Here is a 20,970-nt window from a genome sequence, read left to right on the forward strand (position 1 = left end):
GCAGAGGAAATCAGATTTAAGAAATGTTGCAATGTACAAGTCAATTTTTTTGTATGGTTGTCAAAATGTATGTGGACTTCAGTGCTGCACACAAGTTGCCCTCTGGGGATAATAAAGATCTACTGAAACCGAAACTCACTGTTCTTATTGTGCATTATTTTTATTCAGCAATGGCAGCACAACTTTCAAGACTGAAATGGAATTGCAGAATAAAATTCCAAAACACAATTAATTTTATTTCATTATTTAAAAGAAAATAAAATGCATTTACAAGCCCTGTCCCCAATACATATCCACTGCAGTTTATAAAAACAGAATATGAGTGTAATCCATAGTACATTACTGGCTCGATTAAATCTCATTTTTCATCCTTGTGAAAGAAAACATTCAAAGGCATAAAAAAATGTAACCAACTAATCACTTTCAGGCACACCTATAAGATGCAACAACATTACACCTTTAATTAGGTCATCTTGTCAGTCACCTGTTGTTCTAATTATAAATCACAAATGCAAAGGAATTCCTTCAATTAATCAAAAGCTTTATTTAAAGAAGCCAAAATATGTTAGGGTGTCAGTTTATATTTCGCCAGTTTCTTAGAGTTCATTTTAAAAGAGCACCTAATCTGGATCTGTGTGATTCAAAGCTGAGCTCTTCCTGTTTATTTCTGATGGGTCTGAGAATAAGTTCACTAATGAGCACCCAGGAACTCTTGAAGGGCTTCGTGGCGCAAGACAGAGTACCCTGTTCCACAAAGCCCAAGATAGCAGTTCAATCCCCCCTCTACTCTGTCTGTCTGGCGCTTCCCCTATCTCACCTCTCTGCTGTGGCTCTAAGAACCAGCTGTAAGACATAGGTAACAAGGGTCATCACCTTAGTTAGTAGATGAAGGCAAAGTTTCTGTGATATCAAAGTCTTATATCCACTGAATCAGCTTTCAACACAACAAAACCACTGTGGTGTAGTGGTTAGTGACTTGGTCTCTGGATCCGAAGCTCGGGGGTTCAAGCCCCGCATAATTTTATTAACGGTGGCGTTTCTCATCAGCTTCCGTTCACTGCATCACGCCCAGCAGATTTGAGCCAGCCACGGCCGGGGGGGTTCCAGCTTTTTTTTTTTTTTTTTTGGGAAATATTTCTGTTGTGTCATCTTCTTCTACCCATAGAAGAGCCGACCGATTCACAGAAGAGAAGGTGGCGCAACGGTATTGTCTTTGCCTACGGACGCAGAGGTCGGGGGTTCGAGCCCCCCTTTGTCTTTGTTTCGCTTATACTTGGATTGTCTCATCATCAGGCCATTTCTGCAGCCGCGCAACCGCTAACACGATGGTGGCATAAAGGTATTGTCCGATGCTCGGAACGCTGAGCTTCAGGGTTCGAATCCCGGTTCTTCCCTTCAGTTTCTACTTCTGAGGTCTGATTGTCTTCATGTCACTGCAGGAAAAACAGAAAAACGTCAAAGTTACAGTGGTGCAGAGGAATGGTTCTCGTTTTCCACTACCAAGGTCAGCGGTTCAATCCCTGCTTTCCCCTTTTCAGTTTGCGCAGCTTTTGTCCGTTGTGCTGTGTAAGTGCACAAAAAAATGAGCGATAAATGCGAAGGAGTATGTGGCGTAGGGGACTGAACCGATCCTCAGGAGGTAGAGGTTGATGGTTCGAGTCCCTGAGACCGCACCTGAGCAACGTCGGTGGTCCCCAAGGGTGGGGGAGGTGTGTGTGTGGTGTGAGTGGACGGGTAGGCAATCTGGCCCCCCGGAATTTCCCAGAATACAACATGGGGGTTATAATATTTTTTTGCAAATTCAAAATTTTCGGAAGGTAAAAAAAAAAAAAAATTTTGACAGGGGCCCCACTCTCCGTTAGTGCATTACTACTGACAGTCCCCCATACTACTACGCAATCAAATGAACTCATTTGATTGCAGAAAGGTAGCAGTATGTAAGATTGGCAGTAGTAATACACTAATATACACCAAATGTGGTGCATAGAAACAAAAACAAACAAAACCAAACTCATGCTTACACAGTGCCTCCATCTGGGGACTTCCTGCATGGTCAGCCCATCTGTTAGACAGCCACAGTGCTACCCTGATCAGCTCGTTGGGCTGCAGACAAGCTGGAGAGAAAAAGGGAGGGGGGTGCTTAAAATCACCAAAATTTGTTACATATGAACATACATTATGTAAATGCAACAGACACATGAACATCTTTGTTTAAAGGGAGTTGGAAGGACTGCATAGGTGGAATCAGTGTATGGTGCTACACTTTAAAAGCCTTTAAAAAATAGACTTTAATGTTATGGTGGAGTTCAGGTGAAGGATTTGCCTCCCTCTGCTGGACAAAAAATGACATTACAGCAAAGCAAGTATCAGAACTCTACCATAACATTAAAGTCTATTTTTTAAAGGCTGACAAACACATGCTGATTACAATGAGCTCGTAACAATTATCAGACGTCATCAAACGCGCGTGTGCCCGCACGCTATCACGCAACCCGAGTTTGTAATGGCGCTAATCGCATTCGTCTTGAACATTCCGATTCCGTCAAAGTTTTTCTCCTCGGTAAGTTTCAAAAGTTCAATTCTGAGTTAGCTAACATTTTGTGTGTATTTACTAAGCTGTCTGTTAAGCAGGATTAGCTGTGTGTTGCTTTGGTAAACTGAAATGGCTGTTTTTAGCTTCTCAGGCAGGCATCACATCAGAAACTGTGTAAATCAGCTGAAATGAAGCGAACTTTAGCAGCCAGTAACTGTTAGCGCACATGAAGCCTAAAACTATAAGCCACATTCCTCATGAGAAAAACTAACGTTGAACGGACGTTCACTTCTTGTGGAACCGGCCGCTTCCCCGTGTTTTGTTCGGAACACGATGAGTTTACGTTTGTACAATAAGTAGAAGATATCTGAGTAACTTGGATAACTGGCAGTTTTTTGTTAACTTAAGCTCATTTTGTTCATTGATTCAGAGACTTAATGAACAGTCAGTTTTAACAATGAAGAGGAAGAGGACCCTAAAATATTTATTTTTTTGGTAAGTGTGGTCGTTTTGCTTATAAAAAAAAAAAAACGAAAAAAAAAAAAAAACAGTAATTCTGAATAGGAATGAAAACAAAGACAATATTAAAACCCAAAGTCATGTGTAGAATAAGAGACTCCCCCCCCCTCCCCTCTCCCCCTCCTAAAGGGACAGGGGAGCTGCATGGCCCCCCTCCTCTCCCCAGGCACAGGAGAGCTAGCAGAACTGGTGACAGTGAATCTGGGACTGTGTACAAACTACAACACCCTTATGACTATGTACTATCTCTGTGCATGTTCTATCATGAGTGTGTGTGTGACAGAGAGAGAGGAGAGACTGTGTGTCTGTGTGCGTGTGTGTGCAATGCATGTATGTGTGTGTGTGAGAGAGTGAGAGGAGAGACTGTGTGTCTGTGTGTACGTGAGACAGAAAGAGAGAGGAGTCTGATTTTGTGTGTGTGAGAGAGAGAGACTGCGAGTGTGTGTGTGCGCATGCGTGTGCATATGTGTGTGTGTGTGTGTGAGAGGAGAGACTGAGAGTGTGAGAGAGTGAGAAAAAGAGGAGAAACTGTGTGTCTGTGTGCGTGTGTGCGCAATGTGCATATATATGTGTGTGTGAGAGCGAAAGAGAGAGTAGAGACTGTGTGTGTGTGTGTGTGTGTGTGTGTGTGGATATATATATGTGTGTGTGTTTGTGAGAGAGCGAAGAGACTGTGTGTGTGTGCATATATATGTGTGTGTGTGAGTGTGTGTGAGAGAGAGGTAGAGGCTGTGTGTGTGTGTGTGTGAGAGAGAGGAGAGACAGAGTGTGCAAGAGAGAGAGAGGAGACTGTGTGTGTATGTGTGTGTGAGAGAGAGGAGAGACATTGTGTCTATGCATAGAAATATGTGTGTGTGTGTGTGAGATATATATATATGTGTGTGCGAGTTTGTGTGCATGTGCAATGCATACGTGTGTGTGTGTGTGTGCAAGAGAGAGGAGAGACTATGTGTGTGAGAGAGAAGAGACTGTGTGTGTGTACCAATATATATATATATATATATATGTGGGGGTGTGTGTGCATATAAATATGGTTGTGTGTGTGAGAGAGAGAGGACAGACTGTGTGTGTGTGTGCGAGGTTGTGTGCATGTGCAATGCATACGTGTGTCTGTGTGCGAGAGAGAGGAGAGACTATTTGTGAACTTGAGCACAACAGCACCACAAGAATTGGCTGTACAAGATGGAACCATTTGTAAAGACTATTTTGAGAATTAAAGACAAACTAAACCACCTTGAATCAACAATTTAAAACAATCAAAATCCATTAGATAACCCAATCTCATTGCTAGAACTGATTGAAAAACTCCAGTCTCTAAAACCAAAAAAAGCTTGTGGTCCTGACAGCATCAGAAACGAGATGCTAAAACACAGCACTACTGAGCTACAGAAGGCTGTGCTGAAGTTATTCAACCTGGTACTGAGCTCCGGCTGCTTTTCTGACATCTGGAACCAGGGGCTTATATCCCCAATTCACAAAAGTGGAGACAAATTGGACCCTAATAATTACCGAGGCATTTGTGTAAGCAGTAATCTGGGGAAGTTATTTTGCAGCATCTTTCTACCAAACCACCGTACAACTGACCATATTTACACCCTACACACCCTAATAAATAAACATGTCCACCAAACAAAAAATGGAATTTTTTTTTGCATGTTTCATTGACTTCAAAAAAGCCTTTGATTCTATTTGGCACCATGGCCTATTCTATAAAATTATTCAAAGTGGTGTAGGTGGTAAAGTTTACGACATATTTACATCTATGTATACAGGAAACAAGTGTGCAGTACGAATTGGCAATAAAAGAGAGTTCTTCATGCAAGGACGTGGTGTGAGACAGGGCTGTAACCTCAGTCCAGCATTGTTCATTATATACATTAATGAGTTAGCGGTGTTGTTGGAACAGTCTGCAGCTCCTGGTCTCACACTGTGTGACAAAGAAATCAAATGTTTGCTTTATGCAGATGATCTGGTCCTGCTGTCACCCACAGAAAAAGGGTTACAGCAACACCTTGATCTTCTTCAGCAATACTGCCAGAACTGGGCCCAGGCAGTAAATTTTAAAAAGACAAAAATCATGATTTTTCAAAAGAAGCCCAGATGTCAGGAAAACAGATACAAATTAACTCTAGGTAACACCGCCCTAGAGCACACTATATATTATACCTACCTTGGTCTGACTATCACTGCATCAGGAAGTTTCCGCATGGCAGTAAATGCATTAAAAGAAAAAGCTCGAAGAGCAATATATGCAATAAAAAGACAACTTTTCAAACGAAATATCCCAATTAGAATCTGGTCCAAATTATTTGACAGTGTAATTCAGCCTATTGCGCTTTATGGAAGTGAGGTCTGGGGTCCATTCAGTCAGCAAGACTACACTGCATGGGACAAGAATCCAATTGAATCCCTACATACTGAATTCTGCAGAAATATCTTGCAAATACAAAGGAAAACACCTAACAACGCATGTAGGGCAGAATTAGGCCGATTCCCATTGGTAATAAATATACAAAAAAGAGCTCTAAAATTCTGGATACATCTCAAATCAAGTCCTAATAACACGCTACAATTTAAAGCGTTAAAATCCCAAGAACTGAACCCAGAAAAGAGTCCCCTCAGTCAGCTGGTACTGAAGCTTACTAATTCTATAACCCAAACTAACCTGCATCACGCTCAGACCAGCACTGCTTACCAGCCGCAAATCAGAATAACCCAAATTATGCAACAAACAAAAAATTTGTATTTGGAACGTTGGGATAAAGAAACCAAAACACAAAGTCGACTAAATTGCTATCGAACCCTGAAAAAAGACTATACTCCAGCAGAGTATCTCTTCTCTGTCAGAGATAGAAAGCAGAGACGGATCCTGACCAAATACAGACTCAGTGACCACACCCTTGAAATTGAAAAAGGCAGACACAAAAATTCATGGTTACCAAAAGAAAAACGGATATGTGGTCACTGTAAGACAGGAGAGGTTGAGACAGAGATGCACTTCCTCCTAAACTGTACAAAATATACAAATATTAGAAAAATATATTACCAAAAAATTTCTGAAATTATAAAAAACTTCCATTCTTTATCAAAGAATGAAAAATGTGCAGTCCTATTAGGACAAGGACCAACAGCCCCAATTGCAGCTCAATATGTCTCAGCTTGCCATAACCTGAGGGACACTGAGTGACCATCGTACATAATTATAATTATCTATTTATTTATTTAATTATTTTTTATTTAATTTATTTATTTTTAATAGAATGTTCATTATTAGTATTCCACTGTAAATATGTATTTTGAATTGATTTATGATGCTTTGGCAATATGTACCTATGTATTTCCTGCCAATAAAGCAATTTTAATTTGAATTTGAGAGGAGAGTCTGTTTTTGTGTGTGTGTGTGAGAGAGAGAAGACTGTGAGTGTGTGTGTGCGCATGCGTGTGCATGTGTGTGTGTGCGTGTGCGCGAGTTTGTGTTCATGTGCAATGCATACGTGTGTGTCTGTGTGCGAGAGAGAGGAGAGACTATGTGTGTGAGAGAGAAGAGACTGTGTGTGTGTACCTATATATATATATGTGGGGGTGTGTGTGCATATAAATATGGTTGTGTGTGAGAGAGAGAGGAGAGACTGTGTGTGTGTGTGTGTGTGTGTGTCTGTGATCCTATATATGTGTAGGTGTATGTGTGTGAGAGAGGAGAGATTGAGTGTGTGTGTGTGTGCATGTGCATATATAGGTGTGCGTGTGTGTGTGTGAGACAAAGAGAGAGAGAAGAGACTGTGTCTGTGTGTGCGTGAGAGAGAAAGAGAGAGGAGAGTCTGATTTTGTGTGTGTGTGTGTGAGAGAGAGAGAAGACTGCGAGTGTGTGTGTGTACATGCATGCGCATATATACGTGTGTGTGAGACAGAAAAGAGTGTGCGTGTGTGTGTGTGTGTGTCAGAGAGAGTGACAGAAGAGACTCTGTGTGTGTGCCTATATATATATATATATATATATATATATATATATGTGTGGGGGTGTGTGTGCATATAAATATGGTTGTGTGTGTGTGTGAGAGAGAGGAGAGACTGTGTGTGTGTGTATGCATATATATGTGTGTGTGTGTGTGAGAGAGAGGAGAGACTGTGTGTCTGTGTGTGAGTGTGCGTGTCTGTGTCAGACTAAATTCATAAAATAGGAAAACGTTTCATATAACAATCCACAAGTCTCAATATAATGGCATAATTTCACATCCATTTAATCTACATCCAGGCATGAAACAGGGCTGTCTGTTGTCACCACTACTGTACGTACAACATACACTATACGTACAGTACTTACTGTGTACATGACCACAATAATAATAAAGTCTGGAACATAAAGATGGAATAACGCCTGATTGATATTAAATTTACCTGCCAATCTGTAAGTGTACTGTAAACTGTAGTAACAAAAATGTCAGACCAATCAATTCAGCCAAGGCAACAAGCTAGATATTGCTGCTAACAGAAGTGGATCACTGTACACACGACCGCTATACAATTTATATAAATTTGAGGGACAGTCAGAGAAAGCAAACATGCCGACCATCAGGTTTAGTTAGCTAAACGGACAGTGGCTTATAACGAGAGAATTATTTAAGCAACACAAATAAATAAAAATAAAATCTCACTCAAAACAAAGAATCGAAATTGGGTTTTTTTTTGTAAGCCAACAGATGCTGAAATAATAGAACAGGTGGCTGGAAACAAGACACATTTATGATGGAGTATAACGGAACTTTGTCATAGAGACTTGCAGACTTCACGACGTGAGGAGAAGCATTAAATATTAGCCACATTAACAGGAGGGGAGTGGCATACCTGCTTACAACAAACTAGTTTGCTTATGTCAGCTAGCTTGTTTGCTATCTAATTAATGGTATCTACAGCTCGCTAGCTTGTTCATTTATTGATGCAAACTGTTTCTCGCCAGTTGGGTTAAATGTATGGACATTATCGGACATCAACGCGAAGTGTATTTCCAAATAAAGTTCAAGTTAGCTGGCAATCATCATACATTAACTTCGGTGCGACAAAAAATAAACCTACCTTTCGGTCGCGCAGTGGTTGTGTGGAAATATTTACAAGTTTCAGACGGCACCCCATGGCGTTTCGACAATGGCTTTTTCGGGAAATGAAGTCCAACGCCAGATCCGATTCAGCAATCACAACTACTTATTGACTACAAATCCCATAAGCGCTTTCCAAAAATACAAATATTGCGTCACGGTTTGCCAAACCGTATATATTCGAATATAGGGGAAACACTGTTATTTTCTTTACGTTCTCAGTGCATTTCATGTACTGGAGCTACATTGCTATTTCCATAATTTTGAACGTATGAAAAAAATTGATTCATTTTAATTTTCAGGAAGCATCCGTACTATAAATTTATATAAAAAATAAAGCAAATAAAGCGGTCCATTAGTCATGGCAAAAAATGTGCAGAACCTTTGTGTGTACGAGTAATACATTCCCATACAAGAAGGTGTAGAAGAATATGCTGTTTAAATAATTGTTTTACATTATATACCCTAACATATGAGTGATTTAAAATGTATTCTTTTAACAGTTTTCATGTGTAATGACTAACTCTCATATTCTTACCTTCGCGTGAGACGAGAACATTCTCTTTATTAAAATGCATAAATCTCAAGCAGATAATGAGATAATGACGCGTGCTTTGAAGTACTCTATGCAATTCTGTAAAGGTTCAGGACGGTTCCATAAACAGGAGATGGGCCCCCTCTCTCCCACTTTCTCTCTCTCATGCTGCAGACCAATTGGGCCCGGTGTCTTATCTTAGGCATGCTAACAAACTGAAATATCAAGGTTACTGGGGGAAAAGTATCTTTATGTTAATGAGCGTAAAAAATAAGATTCCCTGTATGCCGGGCATCCCCTGTCGGTCCGCACATACTGTCTTTGCGTTCCTACAGACTCTGTACTAAAGCGCTAAAACTCTGTATTAAAGCGGTTTGAACTAATCCTTGCTTTCAGTGCCGAGTGTGTTTTAATTCAACATATATGGAATTCACTAGACCCGACCGAATCTACCGAGGAAACAGCCGTAATGTTAATTAACATCATGATATTAACCGTTGCTTGAGTGAAATGTGTTTTATTCAAACTGTTTTTGAGAGTCGCTCCTTGTCTGCCTACCTGTACTGTAGAACGAAGGAGGCAACACTGGATGCTCTCACTACGTTGACGTGCCAGGATAGAGCGGGAACTCGGTTGTCACCATGTCATTTCATTGACCGAATGGGTTCCTGTGCTTTCAAAACTCCAAGAGTTTACGCTTGTAGCCATGGTTTATGAACTAAAACGTTGCCAAAACCAGTGCTGCTCTGTATTTCTATAGACATATAAGAGGAAAAAGTTACAAGAATTTGAATTAGCTAGCCAAATTCACGCTTAGCGACGTTAAAATCTCCCTGAAGTCATAGACCGTAAAAAACTCCACTCAGGAGCACGAGCGCAATGGCGGGGAAAACATAACACCAAAGAAAAAGCGTAAAACGAAATTGTTGTCCCCTTTACTATAGTAAGTGCGGTTTTACTAATCGTGACGTAATTTGTGTTTGTGACAGCGCTTATGGGATATGTAGTTAACTAGGCGCAAATGCTGAAGCCGATCAGACGTTGGACTTCATTTCCCGAGTAAACCCCTGTCGAAAAATGTGGCGCAAGTTTGAAACTTGCGAATGTTCTCCACAGCTACAGCGTTTGAGAAGGTAAATTACAAATTTTGCAGCAATCCGACGTTAACAATGTAATAATGGCTTCCAACAAAATTGAACTTTACTCGGAACACAGCTCTTAGTGTTGATACCCGAATATCGCCATAAATTTAACCTAGTTTGCAAGAAAAATCGACGTTTACAAGTTTACATCGATGAGTGGACACGGTAGCTGTGTAGATAGCATTAGCTAGATAGCAATCAGTTAATGAGTATGGATGTAACTTACCCACCCCGTAAATGTTAACTAATGCTTTAGTTTATACTTTAGTATTTTATATATAAAGTATTTGCCTCCTTCCTGTTTTTCTCTGTAATTGCATGTTTGTCACACTGAATGGTTTCAGATCTTTAGACAAAATGTAATATTAGACAAAGGCAAACGAAGTAAAGACATTTTTTTTAAATTATTCAATGAAAAAAGTTATCACACTAATATCAGACATCAGTTCAGTTTGGCTCAAGTTTATCTGCCATATTCTGTAGGAACTGAATTGGAAATGGGATGAGTAGAGCTTAAAAGAGAAAGATTTTTTAAAAACAATTACAATACAGACATTACACAAAAGAGAAAAAAGCAGGCATTAGATAAGGTAAATTACTACTGAGTAAAATGCACTAGTGATTATTATTGAGACTACGCACCAGGGCCAGGGCAAGTGGGCCAGGGGCCAGGGCCGGTAGGACAGGGGCTAGTGAGAGTGGGACAGGGGACAGGGGACAGGGGCCAGGGGCCAGGGGCCAGAGGCCAGGGCCGGTAGGACAGGGGCCAGTGAGAGTGGGACAGGGGTCAGGGCGGTTGGGACAAGGGCCAGGGCGGTTGGGACAAGGGCCAAGGCAAGTGGGACAGTGGGTGGGACAGGGGCCAGGGCGGGTGGGACAGGAGCCTGGGCGAGTGGGACAGGGGCCATTGTAAGGGCCCCAGGCCGGCGTAGCTGGGCTTGTGTTGGTGGGTGTTCACTTTGGGGGGGCTGTGGGGAACTGGGGGGGGGGGGCTGGATGGGTTGCGTCCCAGTGCCACTTCTTTTAGCGTTTTAGTGAAGACTTTTTCCACACCCTCTTTGTTTAGACGCAGCCCGTTGTAGAGGTACCAGGGGCCGATGGTGGAGCGACGGGCCAGGTGCATGCTGGGAAGCGCAGCGCAGCCTCTGGCGATCTCCGTGTTGATGTCCCAGATGACATGAAGGGGGACATCAGTCCGTGGCGGCAGTGTGGAATTGACCACGCGAGAAAGGGCAGCAGTGCAGTATAATGGGTAAGGAGCCAGGTCTTGTAACCTAAAGGTCACAGGTTTGATTCCCGGGTAGGACACTGCCTTTGTACCCTTGAGCAAGGTACTTAACCTGCATTGCTCCAATATATCAGCTGTATTAGTGAATGCAATGTAAATGCTATCTAAAAGTTGTGTAAATCTAGAAGTTTCTGCTAAATGCATGTGCTGCAATGTAATGTAATGCTGTTCGCTGTGCTCTTGTCACTGCAGATGGAGATGTGCCTCAGGGAGCCTGGCCAGAGCGAGCTCTCTAAACTCTGCAAGCTCCATCTGGAGCAGGGCCAGGGTCTCCCTTCTGTGTCGGGCATCATTTCGGGGAGAAGTGGGGGCAGCGCAGGGCATGCTGGGTACCGTGGTGGGTACAGTGCAGGGTGTAGCTTCCTCTGGGTCTGAATCCTCAGCTTGTGTGATGAGCAGGCATTTACCCTTCTGTGCTTTTACATTACATTACATTACAGGCATTTAGCAGTTTCTTATCCAAAGCGACTTACACAACTTTTTTACATTGCATCCATTTATACAGCTGGATAAATACTGGAGCAATGTAGCTTTAAGTACCTTGCAAAAGGGTACAACCTGGTTCTACTTGGAAAGTTAACGTGTGGCCTTTAGGTTACAAGACCAGCTCCTTACCCATTATACTGCGCTGCCACTATTATACGACATCGTTCTTTGTAAAACTACCAGGCTGGCTTCACTAGCACTTTGGATGAGAGCGGACTCGTTTGTATAGATCAGTGGTCTCCAACCCTCGTCCTGGAGAGCTACAGGGTCTGCTGGTTTTTGTTTTCACCTTCAAATCAGCACCCAATTGAGACCCAAGACACCAGGTGAGTTGCGTTAACTGTGTAATCAACTGCTCTAATTGATTCATGAAGTGCAGAGTCACTATGAAAACCAGCAGACCCTGTAGCTCTCCAGGACCAGGGTTGGAGACCACTGGTATAAATGTTCACTTTTAGCACTACACTGTCCAAATGTTCATCTTTGTGGACTTTTGCTCCCCTTTCCAATTCCTCCTTTCTGAATGTGAGGGTAGTGCTTACATACGACACCGAGCCTGGCCTTGGTCTTATCTGTGAAAAATAATTAAATTGTTTTAACCTTTTCATTTGCCTTTTCAGCAAAGTCCACATGTAGGGTTTCAGGGTTGTTTCTCATTACATTTAGTTGTTTATTCTTGGCCTTTGCACTTCTCAGCTTGGGAGGGTATAGAATCTTCATAGCAGTCTGTTTGTTAGCCGTGGCAACAGCTCCAAAAATGGTTACTTTTCATCAGTTTTAATTGCCACTCTGCCTAGCCTTGGGTTAGCTTCTTAGCTACCTCTGTTAAAATATATTGAGCTATGCCAATGCAATCAGATTTATTATTGGTTTTTTGTGTGAAATACTGTACCCAAATGTTGTAATTTATGACTAATTTATACAGTTTATACAGTTTGTTTTTTCAAAGGTTTGCCTTATTTCTTTTAAATTTGACTTATATCTTAGTTTTGCTCCTACCTTTCTCCTAGTTTTGTGTTTTCCCTTGTTATATCCTTATTATTTCTCTGTCTTCTCTGTGTTCTATACTTTTTTATTTTTAATCAATTGTGTGTATTTTGTTTCACCTGTAAATACTACATTTGTTTGGTATTTTGAAGAGCTCATTACTTTAAACAGGTTCTAACTCTCTCTCTCATACACACAGGGAGGTTTTATTCTTAAACTTAGTCTTAACTTAGGAAACCTGTATTTCCCACCGTCCAGGTATTTCAACCTGTTTATCATTTTAATTTTGTAAGGTTCTTGATCTATTACATTACATTACAGGCATTTAGCAGATGCTCTTATCCAGAGCGACGTACAAGTTATATCAGTTTAAACTGATCGATCGCATCATTTTTGATCATTTCAAACTCAAAATACAAAGCACAACAATGCTTTCATTATGAGACCTATTTATATATCCCATACAAAAGGGCCAATCGGATAAACAATTTTGTCTGATTGGGTTGCAAAGAAAGACAAATGAGCTCATTAATATTCATAAACATATTTCTTATAGCGCGTGTGCAAGTGCATGAGTATGTTTATTCAGTGACTAAAACTTTCCACTGCGCGACTTAAGGTTGCGCAATGCCCAGCTTTGTTTCCAAGTCGACGCCACCTCTGACAGCCCAGCTTCTCAGCATTTCAGTCGCGTGATTGCGTGAGCAACGGAACAGTGCAGAAAATCAGTGCAAAACTGAAAAGAGATTGAGTCAAACAATGACTACTATTGTCTGTAAATCTTTGGTTGGGCCTGCCCTGGCTTCTTTTGCTTATCCTTGGCTAATTACCCATTATTATTATTATTATTATTATTATTTCATGGAAAATTCCTTGAATAGAATTTACAACCCAATATCCGCCCATGTGTAGCGGCTGTCTCTGCGGTCATGCAGGGCTGCAGGGCCAAGTCTGCAACCCGGCTGAAACTTACATTTCAGAAGTGACCGTTTTGTGAAGAGCCGACTATTACCATACTATGGTCTTTAAAATGCCGTTAGAAATATTGGTTGTAGTAATCGTATGATAATTGGCTTTAACTGGCTTTTGATAAATATAATCCAACTTGGATTTATTCTGTGTTTAAGGCAATAGGGGGCGTACACAATGCTAGGAAGAAGGTAGGCTCGCGGATCTCAGTTGTTGATGCGGTTATTTTAAGGCAAGATATATTTTGGTTTGGTTTGTCCCTTGTACCATTTTTGTTAGAAGAGAAAGTATCTGTATTTGTCGAAATGTTGAAATGATCCCCAGCCTTGCCAAAACATTTTTTTCACATTTCACTTTATCATCAAATGTCTTTCATGGAAAATCACCAAAGTGCCTCTTACCTTTCTTACCTGAAAAGTTACGAGAAAATCACTTTTCATAAATAACACGTGATATAGACAATGCCATTTTTCAGTCTCAGATGCTCAACTGTGTTTATGAAGACAATAATTCCAAAGAGTGTGTTTGGAGGAATAATTAAAGTAAAATAAATATAATATTAAAGTCCTCGTATGTTTGCTACATAAACGATATAACTAAGTTTTTTGTCTTCATATATTATTGTAGGCCTTCGTCGCTTTGGATAAAAGCGTCTGCCAAATAAGTGTTATGTAATGGAGTATGATCATGGCCTTCTTTCAAATGCTTTCTTATCATTTCAGGATGCCTGCGTCCGTCGAGGAGGAATCTTTGAAGCATCACATGAACGCACACATCTTCACACAGCATCTGAAGTCTGAGTAACTCATGAATTCATTTTGAAAAAGACTTATTACCACCCCCTAGCACACCTTAAGAGCATGATTATTTGATTCATATGTCGTGTTTTATATGGGCGGTTGTCCACCAGGTGTCTTCATATTTGGGTGAGCAGGTACTCACTACACTACAAGGTACAAAAACATACTAGACGACATGAGTTGAATTTAAAATACAAAGCGTTAAATACAAATTTAATTATATGTGGTAGTTTTGTGAGTAACACTGAAACGGTTTGAAATTGATTTCATGTCATTTATTTTGTTATTATTTTTTTAGCCCCCATGTTACTAAAGATAATGCTCATCCTCCAGTGACTAAACTGCAACTAAAACTGGACAACATATGTCTGTGGGCTTTAATACAGTATATATGGCAGCAGCATGCATTATGTGTCCGTACTGAATTGTACTCTGTGCTGATTTTACTCCTTTATACATATTCTAACTTGAAAGCTATTCCTTGTCCTTGTAATGTGAATCTTTCCATGGTTGTCAAACTTATGTGGATTTTAATGCTGCACATGAATTGCCTTCTGGGGACAATAAAGAGCTAATGAAAGTAAAAGTGTTCTTATTTAATGTTATTTAATTGAACAATGACAGCACAATCCAACTTCAGAGGCTGGAATTTAATGATTGAACCACTGGAATATAACAATAGGAGGATAACAATTTGAATCACTTGTTCAAATCAGAATCAAATCAGAAATCCTTGGGCTGTGTTAATGGACCCTGCCAGGCTCAGGTCTGGATGCAGGCATCTAGTTAATAGGTGGGTTGATTATCTTAGCTGGGCTGTTTCGATGTGGAGTTGAATATCTAACCTGAGGAAATTTCAGTGTTGGAGTAAATGATCTTCCAGGGACTGGGTTAATAGGCTGTGTTGATTGTCTTAGCAGAGGATGCATCAGAGTAGCAGTTGATTATCTCTATAAAGTGAAGTTCACTTAACTGCGGACCTATTGGTGTGGGAGTTCATTATCTCACTGAGAAAATATCAGTATGGGAGTTAATTATTCTCCCTGGGCTGTGTCAATGGGGAGTTGGTTATCTTAGCTGAGGACATATCGGCGAGAGAGTTCATTATCTTTACTGGACAGTTTTAATGTTTCGCTGAGGAAATTTCAATGTTGTCAGTTGTCTTCCTGGAGCTGTATTAATATGGAGTCTATAATCCACATCATAGCCTGGAAAATCGGACGCATTTGTGTTTTAAACATTAAATATTTTCCACTTCTCCATGGTATGAAAACTGCCATGCTTGTAAAACGTTTGAGATTAAAGCTTCATGCCACCATTTCAAAAGCGGCTTTTCAAACTCGACTTAAGGGTTTATCATTGTAACATTAAGAATGGGAGTGCATCAGCGCAGATTCTTTTGTTAAAATTACCAAAATGTTGTCATTATTTTAAAGTACAGTGCTGTTGTATGACATTTCATTAATTATTTTCTTAACGATGGCTCCAATCCGGGCCGTCTGTATTAAACGAGTAGGAATGCTGGCTCCGTCTTGTGGACATAAAACGCACCTGCAACAGAGTACCCGAATGTCCGCGCACCTGTCATCAATCACCATTAAAGCACGGGTAAAACACAGCTCTCGGCTACGTTTAGGAACACAAATTCGGTTGTTGTGGAGGAAGTTGTAAGTATAAAACTTTTTTATTATCTTAATCGGGTATGGTAAAAATCAGAGAAACATTCAATTAATTCCAATATTTTTGCGCAAATTTTAGATTTATTTGCGCATGTAAACGTAGTAAAGTCGGCTTTAAATTTCGGCCTTTTAAAACTGCGCATGCGAAAGGTCACCAAACGCAGTGAACTGGATGTGGTTTGTATATCTTTATGCGGGGGGGAAGAATCAGTACAGGTAAACCAGCAAGATTACGTCTGAGGGACTTGGGTTTAATAGATGTTTAAAGATGGTAGGGAAACACCCATGTGGGTATGACCGTGCGGCATGGCTGCGACGATTGAAAAAGTTATTATAATGGTAACTAAAGGAAAGTAAGATGGTATTGAACGTTATTTCAGAATTAGGAGTTTCTTTTTTTGTAACTTTGCTTGGTTCAGACCAGAAGAAGCAGTAACTATTTGACAGGAAAGTTGGATTTGTTTGTATACAACGGGACAATATGTGCACGGATGCGTCTGAGGATCAGCTGAGGTTTTTTTTAACGACCAGCAGAGGGAAGTAGTGAGTCTGGAAGCGTTAGAAATGCCAGAATCATACAAAGAGAAGCAGAAGCATCACGCAAAGCGGTGTAACGTAATTAGTCATTTTTGGACACAACTAATTGGCCTTGCATGATTATTAAAAGAATCCACGTAAAACCCAGGTATTAGATAAATCGTGTTTTTTTTTTTTTTTTATTACCATGCATACACTTAATCAGAATATTGTTTAAAACTGATTTTCGGAGTGTTTGTGTGCACGTTGCAGTAAATCAGCTGCATGTTAAGGATTAAGATTAGTCTTCACTTTTCCAGGGTAGCAGACGCACACACACATTTCACTGGTTTACCTCTGTTTAGTGTGTGACTAAAAACTAAATTACACAGCCTAATATGTAGATTGTACTGTAGATTGTAATGTAATGCATCTCACTTCACATACATTGGTTTGATTATTAAGATCTTATTTTTAAATGCTTTTAACTGGTCCCTTCTGTTTTAAAGGAGCTGAGCAGACTCGGGGAGTGCTTCGGAGGCATCGGTGCTGGGCTTCATATGTCCCCTGATTCAGAATGCTGCTCCCCGACTTGTCTTCAACCTTCCCAAGTTCTCCCAAGTCACTCCTCTGCTGAGTTCACTCCACTGGCTACCGGTCGCTGCCAGGACCAGGTTCAAAGTCCAGATCCTCGCCTACCCTGCAGCCAACAGGACGGCCCCCGGCTACTTACAGGACATGATTCAATCCTACACGCCAGCTCGACCACTTCGCTCTGTGGAAACAGGGCCACTTGCACCCCTGCCATTCGGATGAATCTGGGATAATTTTTATCACTTAAATTCCCCTCTTTTATGCTACACATGTACCTCCTCTGCCAATTTCATGTTACCTGTACCGCCATCCAGCACTTATACTGTACTTTGTAACATTATCTTAATGTTGTAGCTTGTCATGCCTCCTAGTTTTACTTAGCAGAGGTTAGGTCAGAGTAATGTTGTAATGTAATGTGTGAACTGGACTTAACGTGTTCATGGCTATGAATAACTGTTACAAAATGAGTATTGTGCCTTATTGGATCTGTGTTCTCTAGTTGTTCCAATGACCTTCTTTATGCACTTATTGTAGGTCACTTTGGATAAAAACGTCTGCCGAATAATGCAATGTAATGTCAGGAGTTTGCCTCCTCCTGCTGGACAGAAAATGGCATTACAGCAGAGGAAATCCGATTTAAAAAATGTTGCAATGAACAAGTCGATTTGTATGGTTATCAAATGTATGTGGATTTTAATGCTGCACACAAGTTGCCCTCTGGGGATAATAAAGATCTACTGAAATCGAAACTCACTGTTCTTATTGTGCATTATTTTTATTCAGCAATGGCAGCAGAACTTTCAAGACTGAAATGGAATTGCAGAATAAAATTTCAAAACACAATTAATTTCATTTCATGATTTAAAAGAAAATAAAATGCATTTACAAGCCCTGTCCCCAATACATATCCACTGCAGTTTATAAAAACAGAATATGAGTGTAATCCATAGTACATTACTGGCTCGATTAAATCTCATTTTTCATCCTTGTGAAAGAAAACATTCAAAGGCATAAAAAATGTAACCAACTAATCACTTTCAGGCACACCTATAAGATGCAACAACATTACACCTTTAATTAGGTCATCTGTTTGAACGGGACTTGTCAGTCACCTGTTGTTCTAATTATAAATCACAAATGCAAAGGAATTCCTGCAATGAATCAAAAGCTTTATTTAAAGAAGCCAAAATATGTTAGGGTGTCAGATTATATTTCGCCACAGTTTCTTAGAGTTCATTTTAGGAGAGCACCTAATCTGGATCTGTGTGATTCAAAGCTGAGCTCTTCCTGTTTATTTCTGATGGGTCTGAGAATCAGCTTTTTTTTTTTTTTTTTTTTTGGGAAATATTTCTGTTGTGTCATCTTCTTCTACCCACAGAAGAGCCGGCCGATTCACAGAAGAGAAGGTGGCGCAACGGTATTGTCTTTACCTACGGACGCAGAGGTTGGGGGTTCGAGCCCCCCTTTGTCTTTGTTTCACTTATACTTGGGTTGTCTCATCATCAGGCCACTTCTGCAGCCGCGCAACCGCTAACACAACGGTGGCGTAAAGGTATTGTCCAATGCTCGGAACGCTGAGCTTCAGGGTTCGAATCCCGGTTCGTCCCTTCAGTTTCTACTTTCAGTTTGAGCAGCTTTTGTCCGTTGTGCTGTGTAAGTGCACAAAAAAATGAGCGATAAATGCGAAGGATTACGTGGCGTAGGGGGCTGGACCGATCCTCAGGAGGTAGAGGTTGATGGTTCGATTCCCCGAGACCGCACCTGAGCAACGTCGGTGGTCCCCAAGGGTGGGGGAGGTGTGTGTGTGGTGTGAGTGGACGGGCAGGCAATCTGGCCCCCCGGAATTTCCCAGAATACAACATGGGGGTTATAATATTTTTTTGCAAATTCAAAATTTTTGGAAGGTAAAAAAAAAAAAAAAATTTTGACAGGGGCCCCACTCTCCGTTAGTGCATTACTACTGACAGTCCCACATACTACTACGCAATCAAATGAACTCATTTGATTGCAGAAAGGTAGCAGTATGTAAGACTGGCAGTAGTAATACACTAATATACACCAAATGTGGTGCATAAAAACAAAAACAAACAAAACCAAACTCATGCTTACACAGCGCCTCCATCTGGGGACTTCCTGCATGGTCAGTCCATCTGTTAAATAGCCACAGTGCTACCCTGATCAGCTTGTTGGGCTGCAGACAAGCTGGAGAGAAAAAAGGGGGGGATGCTTAAAATCACCAAAATTTGTTACATATGAACATACATTATGTAAATGCAACAGATGCATGAACATCTTTGTTCAAAGGGAGTTGGAAGGACTGCATAGGTGGAATCAGTGTATGGTGCTACACTTTAAAAGGCTTTAAAAAATAGACTTTAATGTTATGGTGGAGTTCTGATACTTGCTCTGCTGCAATGCCATTTTCTCTCCAGCAGAGGGAGGCAAATCCAGGTGAAGGAAGTGTGTGTGTGCGCATGCGTGTGCATACATCCAGACATACATACATACATACATATATATGTGGGTGTGTGTGAGAGAGACAGAAAAGACTGTGTGTGTGAATTCTACACCCAAAACCTTATAAACAATGCGCTTGTAACAATTATCAGACAACATCAAACGCGCGTGTGTCCGCACGCTATCACGCAACCAGAGTTTGTAATGGCGCTAATCGCATTCGTCTTGAACATTCCGATTCCGTCAAATTGTTTTTCTCCTCGGTAAGTTTCAAAAATTCAATTCTGAGTTAGCTAACATTTTATGTGTATTTACTAAGCTGTCTGTTAAGCAGGATTAGCTGTGTGTTGCCTTCGTGGACTGAAATGGCTTTTTTTAGCTTCTCAGGCAGGCATCACATCAGAAACTGCGCACATAAAGCCTAAAACTATAAGGCACATTCCTCATGAGAAAAACTAACGTTGAACGGATGTTCACTTCTTGTGGAAGCGGCCGCTTCCCCGTGTTTTGTTCGGAACACGATGAGTTCACGTTTGTACAATACGTGGAATATATCTGAGTAACTTAGATAACTGGCAGTTTTTATTTAACTTAAGCTAATTTTGCTCACTCATTCAGAGGCTTAATGAACAGTCAGTTTTAACAATGAAGAGGAAGAGGACCGTAAAATATTTCTCTTTTTGGTAAGTGCGGTCGTTTTGCTTAAAAAAAAAAACAAAACTGTAATGCTGAATAGGAATGAAAACAAAGACAATATTAAAGCCCAAAGTCATGTGTAGAATAAGAGACACCCCCCCCACCCCCCTCCTAAAGGGACAGGGGAGCTGCATGGCCCCCCTCCTCTCTCCAGGCACAGGAGAGCTAGCAGAACTGGTGACAGTGAATCTGGGACTGTGTACAAACTGCAACACCCTTATGACTGTATGTACTATCTCTCTGCATGTTCCATCATGAGTGTGTGTGTGACAGAGAGAGAGAGTGGAGAGACTGTGTGTCTGTGTGCAATCCATGTATATGTGTGTGTGAGAGAGAGAGGAGAGACTGTGTGTCTGTGTGTGCGTGAGAGAGAAAGAGAGAGGAGTCTGATTTTATGTGTGTGTGAGTGAGAGAGGAGACTGCCAGTGTGTGTGCGCATGCATGTGCATATGTGTGTGTGTGTGTGCGTGTGTGTGTGTGTGTGTGAGAGGAGAGACTGAGAGTGTGTGTGATAGAGAGAGAGGAGACTATGTGTGTGTGTGTGTGTGAGAGAGCGAGAGTGAGTGTGAGTTCAAATTTTATTTGTTTTTTTTTATTGTTATTGTTGTATAGCCTACTCGCTGTGGCCATTGCCACACTATTGATTGTATTGTTGTTTGTATTTCATGTTTCCTATTCC

General features: G+C 40.9%; 5 long non-coding RNA genes across 8 annotated transcripts in view; 3 read left to right on the plus strand and 2 right to left on the minus strand.

Moving 5' to 3' along the window:
- Nucleotides 1-135: 135 nt before the first annotated feature.
- On the minus strand, nucleotides 136-9,584 carry LOC118219335. 2 transcript variants are annotated; one of them, XR_004763709.1, is made up of 3 exons: nucleotides 9,236-9,584; nucleotides 2,022-2,114; nucleotides 136-1,433 (listed from the first exon to the last, which is right to left on the minus strand). It is a non-coding gene; the product is annotated as an uncharacterized LOC118219335 (long non-coding RNA). The 2 variants fall into 2 exon arrangements; XR_004763708.1 differs by lacking the exon at nucleotides 9,236-9,584 and adding an exon at nucleotides 8,123-8,228.
- A 138-nt stretch (nucleotides 9,585-9,722) lies between these two features.
- Nucleotides 9,723-14,583, plus strand: LOC118219337. The gene is made up of 4 exons (XR_004763711.1): nucleotides 9,723-9,810; nucleotides 10,886-11,071; nucleotides 11,300-11,444; nucleotides 14,272-14,583. It is a non-coding gene; the product is annotated as an uncharacterized LOC118219337 (long non-coding RNA).
- Nucleotides 14,584-14,589: 6 nt separating this feature from the next.
- LOC118219351 lies at nucleotides 14,590-17,887 on the plus strand. Of its 2 annotated transcripts, none has more exons than XR_004763736.1 (2): nucleotides 14,590-16,016; nucleotides 17,054-17,887. It is a non-coding gene; the product is annotated as an uncharacterized LOC118219351 (long non-coding RNA). The 2 variants fall into 2 exon arrangements; XR_004763735.1 differs by having other exon boundaries at nucleotides 14,590-15,142.
- A 407-nt stretch (nucleotides 17,888-18,294) lies between these two features.
- Nucleotides 18,295-20,970, minus strand: part of LOC118219331 — a 7,519-nt gene continuing 4,843 nt past the window's right edge. For both annotated transcript variants that reach the window (XR_004763702.1, XR_004763703.1), the window contains exons 2-3: nucleotides 19,248-19,340; nucleotides 18,295-18,787 (exon numbers count right to left, since the gene is read on the minus strand). This is a non-coding gene — a long non-coding RNA (uncharacterized LOC118219331). The remainder of the gene's footprint in view (nucleotides 18,788-19,247; nucleotides 19,341-20,970) is intronic.
- LOC118219339 overlaps nucleotides 19,652-20,970 on the plus strand; it is an 11,711-nt gene continuing 10,392 nt past the window's right edge. The window contains exon 1 of the long non-coding RNA XR_004763718.1: nucleotides 19,652-19,858. This is a non-coding gene — a long non-coding RNA (uncharacterized LOC118219339). The remainder of the gene's footprint in view (nucleotides 19,859-20,970) is intronic.

Source organism: Anguilla anguilla, chromosome 19 (assembly GCF_013347855.1).
Source record: "Anguilla anguilla isolate fAngAng1 chromosome 19, fAngAng1.pri, whole genome shotgun sequence".
Classification (NCBI taxonomy): Eukaryota; Metazoa; Chordata; class Actinopteri; order Anguilliformes; family Anguillidae; genus Anguilla; species Anguilla anguilla.